The following is a 12,889-nucleotide window of genomic DNA, read 5'->3' on the forward strand; positions in this document are numbered from 1 at the left end:
TAGTGTGCTGCCTGACACAATCACATGAATTAAATTTGTAGGCGTTACGTTGCAAAGCGATGTGGAATGGAACGAGTATTTCAGGTTGGTAGTAGGAAAGGCGAATGATCGACTTCCTTTTATTGTGAGAATTTTAGGGAATGTAGATCATCTCTAAAGATGATGGCATATAGAACACTAGTGTCATCCATTCCTGAGTACTGCTCGAGTGTCTGGGATCCACACAAAGTCGGATTAGGGGGAGACGCCGAAGAAATCCAGTGACACGCTCCAACGTTTGTTACCCCTAGGTTCGATCAGCAGGGAAGTATTATGGAGTTGCTTCGGGAACTCATTTGGGACGTTCCTTTCATGAGGCACTATTGAAGAAATTTAAAGAACTGGAGCTTGAGGCCGACTGCAGAACGATTCTATTGCCACCAACATACGTTTTTCGTATGGACCACGAAGATAAGATGAGAGAAATTAAGTCTTGGGCGGAGGATTACAAAAGATAGCTTTTCCATCGCTCTGTTTGCGAATGGAGGAGCAAAATAAATCTTTAGTAGTGGTACAGGGTACCCTCCACAACGTATCGTACAGTGGGTTGTGGGAATTATGTATGGATGTGGAATTATATTTTGAGCAGAGAAAATAGCTATGTACATTCACCTGTGTAATGGAGGGAGACGCAAATGTGCATTCTCAGTGCAGTTCAGCGGAGACAGCTGCGTCTCCAGTCACAAAGCAGATTACATGGTATGTGTACGGCATTACCCGCCAATTTGCTGACGTCATTCAACATTTCATTCAACATTCAGTCATTACTGTGAAACACAGAACACTGAAGATCTGTGTCGCATTGGTTACCTGCAGGGGGTTTAACATCAAGAACATCGAAGTCGTTAGAGACGGAGCACAAGCTTGAATTGTGTCAAGGATGGGGAAGGAAATCAGCCATCCCCTTTCAAAGGAACCATCCAGCCATTTGCCTGGAGTGATTTAGATAAATCAAAGAAAATCCAATTCAAGATACCGGACGCGGGTTTCAACCGTCGTCCTCGTGATGGCGAGTCGACTGTCTCGTTACAGACACTAGTCAGATCTCTCCCCGTCAATCAGTAAGCCACCTAGGAGATGAAAGTTGCTTGTCACGATGACACCTTTGCGAGCTACACTACCTTCCACGCGTTCAGAACCGGAAGCATACTGCAAATACGTTTGTTTGTTAAGCAATGAGTTGCCGATGCTACCACACTCTTTGACGAGCTTAGGAGTGTTTTCTGAAGTGAGATCCTTTGGCGAGTGGTAGTTGTAGCCAATGGGAGCTGCTTGTTTCTCTGCGTACAGACCTTTTGAATCCACAGAGCGTCTAGTCCTGGCTGAGTTTTCCTGTCTGATGTTCCTGGTGCTGCGTCTGTGCAATGGAAGGATAACGCGCCAACTTGGTTTGAAGGTGTTGCTTTCTCTTAGTCATTCACAGACCACGGATTATAAATGTGCAGTGAAATTGTTTGCATCAATGAGGTAGTTAGTTTTTGAAGCACCTGGAAGAGGGGCAAGATTTCATTAGTCCATCCAAATAATAGGCTTACTAAACTCATCACACCCAGCGACAATTAAATGTTTCCTGTATTTTCCCATGGGTACTTAATTCCTGTTGTTGAACTTTGCCTTTTGCGGTGTTTTAACATGCTACGTTTTTCACTCGCAGACGATTGTATTTCTTCTTTAGATCAAATAATTGTCAAATGAACCGTAGTTTATGGGACAATATTATGAAAAGGGAAGGAACTACTCACCGTATAGCGGAGATGCTGAGTCGCAGATAGGTGTAACAACGAGACTGTCACAAATAAAGCTTTCGGCCAGTAAGGTCTTCGATAAAAAAATTAAGATGATAGACACACACACACACACTCACGCAAACGCAACTCACACACACATGACTGAGATCTCAGGCAACAGAACAATGTGGCTGCAGTTGCCTGAGACTGCAAACATGTGTGTGTGTAAGTTGCATTTGCGTGAGTGCGCGCGGGCGTGTGTGTGTGTGTCTGTGTGTGTGTGTGTGTGGTCTATTCTTTGACGAAGGCCTTACTGGCCGAAAGCTTTATCTGAGACTGCAAACATGTGTGTGTGTGAGTTGCATTTGCGTGAGTGCGCGCGGGCGTGTCTGTGTGTGTCTGTGTGTGTGTGTGGTCTATTCTTTGACGAAGGCCTTACTGGCCGAAAGCTTTATTTGTGACTGTCTTTTTGTTGAGCCTAACTGCGACTCAGCATCTTCGCTATATGGTATCAACTTTACTTTTTCGTAATTCTGAAGCTTATTAGATTCATTCATATTCCAGTGTACTGATAAAGTCCTGTTTAGGAGTCCTTGTTCGTTCGTTGTATTGTGTGCCCGTTGCAACCAGTATGTAACTATAGCACGCACCTTCAGATGTTCCTTGCTGTCACCAGGAATACCAGTCAAAGTTACAGCTCCTCTGGTGTTCCAAATCTACATAAACGATTTAGGAGACAATATGGGCGGCCCTCTTAGATTGTTTGTTGCTGTCGTCTTCCGTCTAGTAAAGTCATTAGTAGATGAAATCCAATTTCTAAATGATTTAGATACGTTATACGTACGGTGCGAAAACAAGCAATTGACTCTGAACAAAAACAAGTGTGTGCTCATCCACGAGAGTACCAAAAGGAATCCGTCAAATTTAGATTACATGACAAATTACACAAACCCAAACAGTGTAAATTCAACTGAATACTTTGCGATTACAGTTACGAACAATTTAAACAGGAACTATCAGGCAGAAAATGTTGAAGCAAAGGCACGTCAAAGACTGCGTTTTCTTGGCAGAAGACAAAGGTCGTAGTAGATGCAACAAATCTAGTATAGAGGATGGCCACACAATGATTACAAGACCTCTTCTGGAGTACCTTCGTGCGGTGTGGGATCCTTACCAGATATGACTGATAGTGGACATCGAAAAAATTCAGAGAAGCGCAGGTCGTTTTATATTATCGCGAAATAGGGTGAGAGAGTGTCACGGATATGATAAGCGAGACGGGGTGGCAGCCGTCAAAGCAGAGGCGTTTCTCGTTGCGGCGAGATCTTTTCACGAAATTTCAGTCACCGACTTTCCCCTCTGAATACTAAAATATTCTTTTGGCGTCCGTGAGAATATGCAAAAACGATAACATTACAGAAGAGAAGTCAGAGCTTGCAAGGAAGAACTGAAGTGTTCGTTTTCCAGCGCCTCATTCGAGAACGGAATGACGGAGGAATAGGCTTCGATGTACCCTCTGCGAAGCACTTTAGTGTAAATTTCACAGTAGTGATATAGAGGGAGATGAAAGTGAGATACTAGTACAATCGGTATACACATTTTAAGAGCTGCAGTCAGCACAACGCTTTTGTATGTCTTTGCATACATAATAATTCACAAGCAAAATAATAGCGTGGTGACTCCAGAGAGAACTGGCCACATATCCTATTACGTTCAGTGTGACTGATATGAGTCTTTGGATTTCAGGTCCTTACCGATAACTATTAGGTTAACAGACTGAGCCACGTATGCTCACTGACGTAACTCGTCCGTAAAGTGGGTTTTCTACACGCTCTTCAAATCAGTTTATGAACATTTTACGGGTGAAGACGACCATAAAATTCATTGAAATTTTCATTTTTCACTATAAACATTCAATATTTCTTTCTTTACTTCCTGGAATACGGATTGCTTTACAAAACATTTCTTGCACCTAAATTTTATGTAGAAAAGGAATTTTCTCCAGGACATGTTTCTAAAGACGTATTTGGATACATCCAGCATGTGAGTAGAGAGGGAAGCAGGATTACAAAGTCTGCTGTAAAAAATGTACAAAAAGTGCCCGACGCTGTGTGGTGGTAAGATGGTAGACTAGAGAACACCCTAGGTGAAACCAGCATCAATGGCCGGCCGGAGTGGCCGTGCGGTTCTAGGCGCTACAGTCTGGAACCGAGCGACCTCTACGGTCGCAGGTTCGAATCCTGCCTCGGGCATGGATTTGTGTGATGTCCTTAGGTTAGTTAGGTTTAAGTAGTTCTAAGTTCTAGGCGAGTGATGACCTCAGAAGTTAAGTCGCATAGTGCTCAGAGCCATTTGAACCAGCATCAATGGAGTTGGGTTCGTTTCACCGATGAGTGAGGGTTTTCTTCACGCCTGACGATCATTGTAAAAAAACCGTGGTGGCGGCTACGTAGCAGTGTACGTTTGTAAAGTGCAGTTCCGCTAGTTCCATACCAGTGTGGATCATTCATGTGTTAAGTCGGTGCCGTAAACTGAGCCGTGGTGCGGTCGAACTTGCCCCAGCATTATATGATTCGATATCTCGTGTTAAATCGGAGATCGGGTATTAGATAAACTCTGGTGCGGGTAGTCTCAAAAAGGCACACACGGTGGCGCTGGTGAGCAGACATAGACTGACATTCAGACAAAGGATGAAGACAGACAGAGAGTGAGAGAGAGAGAGATAGAGACAGACAGACTGAGCTATCGAGGCGTGAGTGCTTCCACGCGTAAATGAGAGGTGGAACCATGGTGCAACTAGCCGTACCCAGGGCCGCTGTATGTGTTTTCCCGCGTAGACGGGCGGTTGTATGCACCGGATGGGTCATACGAAGCTCAATGGAGTAGGTAGTGTCGCACGGTCTGCAAGCGGCTTGTGGTAACTTGCCTCAGTTCCACGTGAGGATCGCTCTTTCATCAAACCAGTTGGTATTAATTACCTGTTGAAGACTCTGTCCCGGTGATAGCTCGTGGAACGAGTTGTTGGTCCCGATGTGTGCAGCAGTGCGCTCATCTTTACATTGGTCTTATAGTATGGCTAATGTACATGAAAAGATATTCCAGCACTAACGACGAAGAACGTAGTGAAAGTTTCACATTGGTAAGCACTTCTCCTGCTGCAAAACTTTTTACTAAAGCAAACCTGTGTGAAATTAGCTATACTGCTTACCAGACAAAGACATTCTTTGTTCATGACCGCGTAGTAACACGAGAGAAAGATCTTAAATTTAAAGAGTATTGTGCATCAAGAAATTAGGATGCAGTTTATATGTTTTTGAGTGTGTCAGATGAGTTTGTCTAGCTCCTTTTCTTGTTAAATAATTTAATGCTTTAAACTGCATTAAGTAATTAAGGTGACGTGTACGATATCGGCCGCTGTCCGGTCGGCCGCACTATCAAATATACGCGCCGCCAGTTACGCTGCTGCGTTTTCTATAGCCGCCACCTCGGCACGAGAGCGCTACCACGAACAATTGACGGCGCTACCAACGAGATGCAAGCATCCCCTCTGCGGAACTCTAGCGGCGGGTAAACTTAAGTTGGAACATTGATACACTGGCCCCATTTTGTGCGTTTGCCAGTTATAGAAAACTGACGAACTTTCATAGTGTCCAGGGCTCGACATCTTCTGATGACACATTGTAATTAAGAGTGACACATTTACAAATCTTTTGTATGCATATATGTTTCTACATTTTAAACTATTGTTACGAACTGACATTGCTACTTCAACGACAAAGTTATGCATTATATTTACTGTTAGATATTAGATGTAGAATAAATATCTGAATTCTTTGTTCATGAACAGCATCTGCTCCTCACTCCCGTATTCACTAAAAAACCACACACATGGTCCCAGGAGGTCATAACACTGTGGTTGTTTTTAGTATTAAATTTGTCTGTTGGTTTGGTGATTAACTTGACTAGCTACTTCTCTAGTTAAGTAACATATTTGGGAAAATTAAAGGCCTTGTCTGTAAATCAGCCAACGACGCCAAGCTCTGACGTTATTAAGGACCAAGATATTTTATTTACGTTGCTTGGTAGTATAAGTGCTTAACAGTTCTTGGGTTGAAGGAGCTATCATTAATGTGTACAGAAACTTTATTGACGTAAGGCCAAATTAACAACCGTGGAGTTGGCATGTACGAGTTGTACAAGCCGAGCACCCAATGTAAAGTAACTCCACCGATTAAACGGAGTTCTTTTTGAAATGAGGCGCTAGATGTTCACTTATTGTAAATGTGCCACTGCATTGCTTTACCTTTCAAATGGTAATTGTGAATATTTATTTTCTGAAAATTTATTGTAAACTTTACCTTGACAAATTTTAAAACTGATCAAGGCTTTGAAAATCGTAAAGCTGATGTTTTAATCTACTATAAAATTATTTAATTTTTATTTTTTTGTTTTCTGTGATTTTATTTTATTGTGATGTCCTGCTTCAATATAAATTTATACTGTCAAGGTTTTGCAAGTAAAAGAAAGCTTAGCGTAGAATCCAGTAGATGTCAGTAATTGTGATTTGGAACTAAGAGCCTTGGGTTATTTATTAAAATAAATAAGGTTTTTAAACACTTCTTAACATTTCTTGTCCAGCTCTCGTAATCAACAAGCTTGGAAATACCCGTGTGGTCCAAAATTGGGATCCGCTTGATGTTCGCATTGTGTCGTCGATGGGAACCGCTCTTACACGCTAGATCACAGCAGGCCGTCAAAGAACTGGACTGACTTGTGCTTGATTTGAATCTTCCGGACACTAAGCAAGGAGAGTGCAGGCATGTTACTTTGCATGGGGTGGAGCAAAACCTTAGTGAATACTGAATGGTACCTAGTTTCAGATTTAAGTTTGAAAGATGAGTATCGAGGATCAGACCCACACCGAGGGTATGGCGGAATAGGACACTACCAAGGCCACAAATGAAGTGTAAAAGCTCACTGAAAAAGCCAACGATAAATAATGAAAGTTTAATAATTAACCAGAAAATGTACAACATTTCTCCTACACGAGATTCATATCTCCTGCGTTCGAGAAATACGTTTCCCCTTGATCTGCTAACTACAAATGCACACTTTTGCGCAGTGTCCTTTTGTCCAAGTGGAATCATAAAGAAACTGTTGTGGCGTAACAAGACAGCTACGCCACACTGAAGTAGCCGAAAGGCACGCGTAATCTCAAGTAGGCTAGATAGAGGTCTGAAACAGGATACGTAATAAGTGGTAACAAGAAATGTACGTAGCTGTTTTAATACTTAATTTTTAATCGTCCTTGTTGTATACATCGATCTTGATGAGACATTTCATACGATAACTATCAAACTATGTAAGGATAATGGCACCTTGCTAGGTCGTAGCCATGGACTTAGCTGAAGGCTATTCTATCTCTCGGCAAATGAGAGAAAGGCTTCGTCAGTGTAGTCGCTAGCAAAGTCTGCGATCACACAGTGGCGACACGCGGGTCCGACATGTACTAAATGGACCGCGGCCGATTTAAAACTACCACCTAGCAAGTGTGGTGTCTGGCGGTGACACCACATTCCTCCCCCGCAAATCGGCGAACCGTCGTGTTGTAAGGCTTCCGCCCGCCGTGGGGAGGACCCCCTGTTGACGTATGCGATGAGGTGGGGAGCCTAACAACAGGCGAGGCTGTGCCACCCGCACCCGGACATTCGGTCCGAGGGGAGCTAGGAAACGCCTGAAAACCTAGTCCAGGGTGCACGTCAACATGCGGTGTATGCGCCCGTAAAGAGATAGGAGGGGCCGAAGGGTCGACCTCCATTGCGTCGGGGTATCCGAAGCGCGAAGACGCCATGTGGTCCGGAGTGGGCAATAGTTCCATGGCGGAGGACAGCCGGTCACGGGAAGCGATCGGCGGCGCGTGACCCAGGGAGGCGCTTGGCGGCAGCAGCGAAGCGTCCACTGCGGGCGGCGCCGGCTGGAGGACAGGCGGCGGCGGCGGAGGCGGCGGCGTCGCGTCGCCATGGGGCAAAATGGAAGGCATCGTCGGTAACACCTGGGGATGAGGCGAGCCAGTAGATGGGTCCCCAGGGCGCTGACCGGACGGCACCGTCGCTGAAAGCAGATGGGGAGCGGTAGAACCCAGGCGACGACAGAGGCGCAGCCGATTGAGATGCCGACGCACCTCACCAGAGGCCCCCAAAACCAAATACATCGCGCGGCCGAGGCAGCGAAGAAGGCGCCCTGCGAGCCAACGCCGTGAACCTCAATAGTTGCGATAGAATACAACGTCGCCTGGAGCAAAAGCAGAAGTCTGCCGCTGCACAGGAACCTGATGCGGCGGATGCAGCAAAGACATCAAGGTTCGATGAGGACGACCGTGGAGCAACTCAGCCGGCGAGCGACCATCTCGGGGCTGAGAGCGATACGATGACAAAAAGAGCAACAACGCGTCCTCCCGAGAATGCGACTCTTTCAACTTCAACATCTGCGACTTGAAAGTCCGGACCAATCGTTCAGCGGCACCGTTTGACTGATGCGAAAACGGCGCGGATGTCAGATATTGAATACCATTGGCCTGGCAGAATGACTGAAATTCTGCGGACATGAATTGTGGGCCATTGTCGGAAACAATAGTCTGCGGAAGACCTTCAATGCAAAAGATAGCAGACAACGCTTGGATGGTGGCAGATGACGTCGTGGAAGGCATCCGGACAACAAAAGGAAAATTACTGAAGGCATCTACCAGAACCAACCATCGAGCATTCCAGAATGGACCAGTAAAATCGATGTGCAAGCGTTGCCAAGGGGAAGTGGCTTTTGGCCATGCAAAGACTTTCCGCGGCGGTGCGGATTGTTGTTCGGCACACGCCATGCAAGAAGAACACATATTCGTAATCGCAGCATCGATTCCGAACCAAGTACAGTGCTGACGAGCAAGTTGTTTCGTTCACACTATACCTCAATGTCCTTGGTGAAGAAGCCGTAAAACAGAGGACTGTAACGAACGTGGTACCACGACTCTGGACTGATCATTATCAGAACGCAACAACAAAACACCACGTCGAACAAAAAGTCTCTCCTTGTGAGCAAAAAATCGGCGAACCAACGGATCCTCGATCCGGGACTTTGACAAAGGCCATTGCGTAGCAACAAAACGCAAAACGGTAGCAAGGACCGGGTCAGCAGCTGTAGCTGTAGCTACACGACGAAAATTAATCGGAAACGATTCGACCACTTCATTGGTTTCCGCATCAATGAACATGCAAGCAAGTTCGGAAGAATCGAATGCTTTATCCTCAGCAACAGGCAAATGGGACAACGCATCGGCGTTTCCGTACTTAGCAGTGGACCGATACAAGATATCGTAGCGGTACTGCGAGAGGAAAATAGACCAGCGAATTAATTCCTGCGCTGTACGCGGAGGTACAGGCTTGTTCGCATGAAAAAGCGACGTCAAAGGTTGTGGTGTGTGATGATGGTAAAGTGACGACCACACAAGAAATCATGGAACGTAGTAACACCAAACACGAGAGCCAAAGCTTCTTTCTCTATCTGCGAGTAATTTCTTTGCGCAGACGAGAGCAATTTTGATGCAAAGGCAATAGGGCGATCATGCGACCCATCTTTGTGCGCAAGCACAGCACCGATCCCGAAATCCGATGCATCTACCATCAACAAAAGGGGTTTCTGGGGATCGAATGGCGTAAGGCTAGGATTTGAAAGCAACGCCGATTTCAAATGGCGAAAGGCGCGTTCGCATTCCGTCGTCCAGACGAACGGAACACCCTTACGGCGTAAGCGATGAAGCGGAGCTGAAATGGAAGAGGCATTGCGCAGAAAGCGATGATAATAGTTAATTTTACCCAACACACTCTGTAGCTGCTTCACATTCTGTGGTGAAGGCAAATCTTGTATGGCACGGAGGTGCTTTGCACGCGTAGGTTCGGATCCCATCCTCGTCGCCAACTGTTGTGGCGTAACAAGACAGCTACGCCACACTGAAGTAGCCGAAAGGCACGCGTAATCTCAAGTAGGCTAGATAGAGGTCTGAAACAGGATACGTAATAAGTGGTAACAAGAAAAGTACGTAGCTGTTTTAATACTTAACTTTTAATCGTCCTTGTTGTATACATCGTTCTTGATGAGACATTTCATACGATAACTATCAAACTATGTAAGGATAATGGCGCCTTGCTAGGTCGTAGCCATGGACTTAGCTGAAGGCTATTCTAACTATCTCTCGTCAAATGAGAGAAAGGCTTCGTCAGTGTAGTCGCTAGCAAAGTCGTCGTACAACTGGGGCGAGTGCTAGTTCGTATCTCGAGACCTGCCTTGTGGTGGCGCTCGGTCTGCGATCACACAGTGGCGACACGCGGGTCCGACATGTACTAAATGGACCGCGGCCGATTTAAAGCTACCACCTAGCAAGTGTGGTGTCTGGCGGTGACACCACAGAAACGACTACAACATATTATTTAAGTGGCAACAGTGCGCTCAGTCCACACAGCCACAGCCTACACAGCTCGCTGAAGTACAACAATGGAGTCCTCCCTGCGACTCCGTGCGCTATTGTAGGAGACTGCGAGCAGCTGCTGTTAAATCGTTATCTCGATAAACGAGACGTGATACAAATGGCGACTGTGACAGAACACGGATCCGCCTTCTTCATTTTACCACTTTTTTTTTGTGGTAGTGAGAAGTGAGGTTGTTGTTGATTGAGGGCTTTCGATATACGCCAAGAAAGGACTGGAGCGAGACATGATGGTCAAAGAAGCAAGGAAAAAACATGGTGCGTATATGTATTTTTGCTTGCCCCTCTAGCCAATATTTTTCCTGCTACCAAGGTTTGGTTGTCAGCAAATGCAGCGCCTTGTTAACACACCTTTAGACAATTAGAAAGCTACACTAGATCGAGTATGGGTGAAAGTAGACTGTAAAATTTAGCCAGTTTGTCGATTTCGTCACGGCTGATAAACACCTAATTATAGCCTCTTTTATTTCTGATTAATAATTTATGCACTACTAATAATTTATAACGAACAAATAATATATGTTCTTTATTGTAAACAGGGCAAAAGCTAATGAACAGTGGGTATCATGAGTAATAAGATATCGATTTTATTTTACTTACAAGTCTTTTAGGTTATATATGGATTGGAGCGTGGAATGTTAGATCCCTCAGTCGGGCAGGTAGGTTAGAAAATTTAGAAAAGCTGAATGAACGGGTTGAAATTAGATGTAGCGAAAATTAGCTAACTTCAAGAAAATAGGAATGCAAGTAAACTACTGTGAAGAGCATAATGAACGCATTATCAGAGCCAAGATAGACACGTTGCCACACTTACCACAATAGTACAAGTACATACACCAACCAGCTCTGCAGATGATAAAGAGATTGAAGAAATATATCGTCTCGGGGAAAGAAATGAAAGAGGAAGCCGCCTGCACAGAGCGTAATTTAATTATCGCTAAAACTTCGTATAACAATCATGAAAGAAAGTTGTATAGGTTGAAGAGACCTGGAGACACCGAAAGGTTTCAGATTCGTCATGCGAAGACAGAGATGCAGGAACGAAATTTTAAACTGTAAGACATTTGCAGGGGCAGATGTGGTCTTTGGCTACAAATTACTGGTTAGACTCAAACTGAAGAAATTGCAAAAATCTAAGGCATTATGGAAATGAATGCTCCAAGCTGGCTGCAATAAGGTAATATGTTTTTTAATATTTTACTCAACAGGCCTGTTTCGGCTCCTTGTCATAATCAAGTGACCTACGAAATAACTTTAGTAAGGTTATCTGTGCATAAAGGCAATAAGCCGAAACGGGAATGTCGTGTAAAATATTGAAAAACGTATTACCGTATTGAATTTTGATTTGATCATTTATTTCCGTAACCTCTTATACCGACGTGTACTAGGCTGCGGGCCCAAAAGAACATAAAAAATTTAAAAAGAGTGGGAAATTTAAGAGATGGGACCTGGACAAGGTGGAGGAACCAGAGGTTGTTTAGAGTTTCAGACTGAAAATCAGGCGACGACTGACTATAAAAGGAGAAGGAATACAATGGAAGACGAATGGGTAGGTTTAAGAAACTAAATACTCAAGGCAGCACAGAATGAAAGAGGTAAAAAGACAAGGCTTGGTAGAAATTCTTGGATAACACAGGAGCTACTGAAGTTAGCTGATGAAAGGAGGAAAATATCAAAATGTGGCAATGAAGCAGGCGAAAGGGAATACAAACATCTAAAAGTGAGATTTACAGGAAGGGCAAAATAACAATGCAGGGTTTGCTAGAGCACAAAAGTAATGATTCAGAAGCATATTTCAGTAGGGGAGAAGTAAATACGGCCCATAGAAAACTAAAGAGGCTTTTGGTGAAAAGAGAAGCAGCTCTATGAACTTCAAGACCTCAGACAGTAAACCAGTACTAAACAAAGAAGGGAAATCTTAAAGGTGACAGGAGTGTACAGGGGATCTTCGCTAGGGAGATGAACTTGAAGGCAATATTATAGAAATGAAAGAGAACATAGATGGAGATGAGATGCGAGATATAATACTGCGAGAAGAATTTGACAGAGCGCTGAAAGTCTAGAGTCGTAGAGTCGAAACAAGGTCCCTGGAATAGGTGACATTCCGTCAGAACTACTGATAGCCTTGGGACAGCCAGCCATGATATAATTCTTCCACCTGGTGTGCAAAATGTAAGGGGCAGGCTAAATACCCTCAAACTTCAAGGAGAATATAATAATTCCAATTCGAAACAAAACAGTTGGTGATAGGTGTGAAAATTAGAGAACTATCAGTTTAATTGATCATGGCTGGTCTTCCACCAGTTGACATCACAGCAGCTGAGAAGAGTGCTCCACCTACCATCTTCAAAGGACACCATGGGTCTGATGACGGTCATGTGACATGACCGAAACCGGTCACCTATGTTCTTGTAACATACGTGGTGTGATCAAGACTGAATTTTAAAAAGAAAAACTTTAAAAATCTTTGATCACTGTTCCAAAAATGTTTATTAAAATTAGTGTCAGTATTTTGCAGCCATGATCAATTAAACTGATAGTTCACTAATTTTCACACCTATCAGCAACTCTTTTGTTTCGAATTGGAATTATT

The sequence above is a fragment of the Schistocerca serialis genome, chromosome 7 (assembly GCF_023864345.2).
Source record: "Schistocerca serialis cubense isolate TAMUIC-IGC-003099 chromosome 7, iqSchSeri2.2, whole genome shotgun sequence".
Classification (NCBI taxonomy): Eukaryota; Metazoa; Arthropoda; class Insecta; order Orthoptera; family Acrididae; genus Schistocerca; species Schistocerca serialis.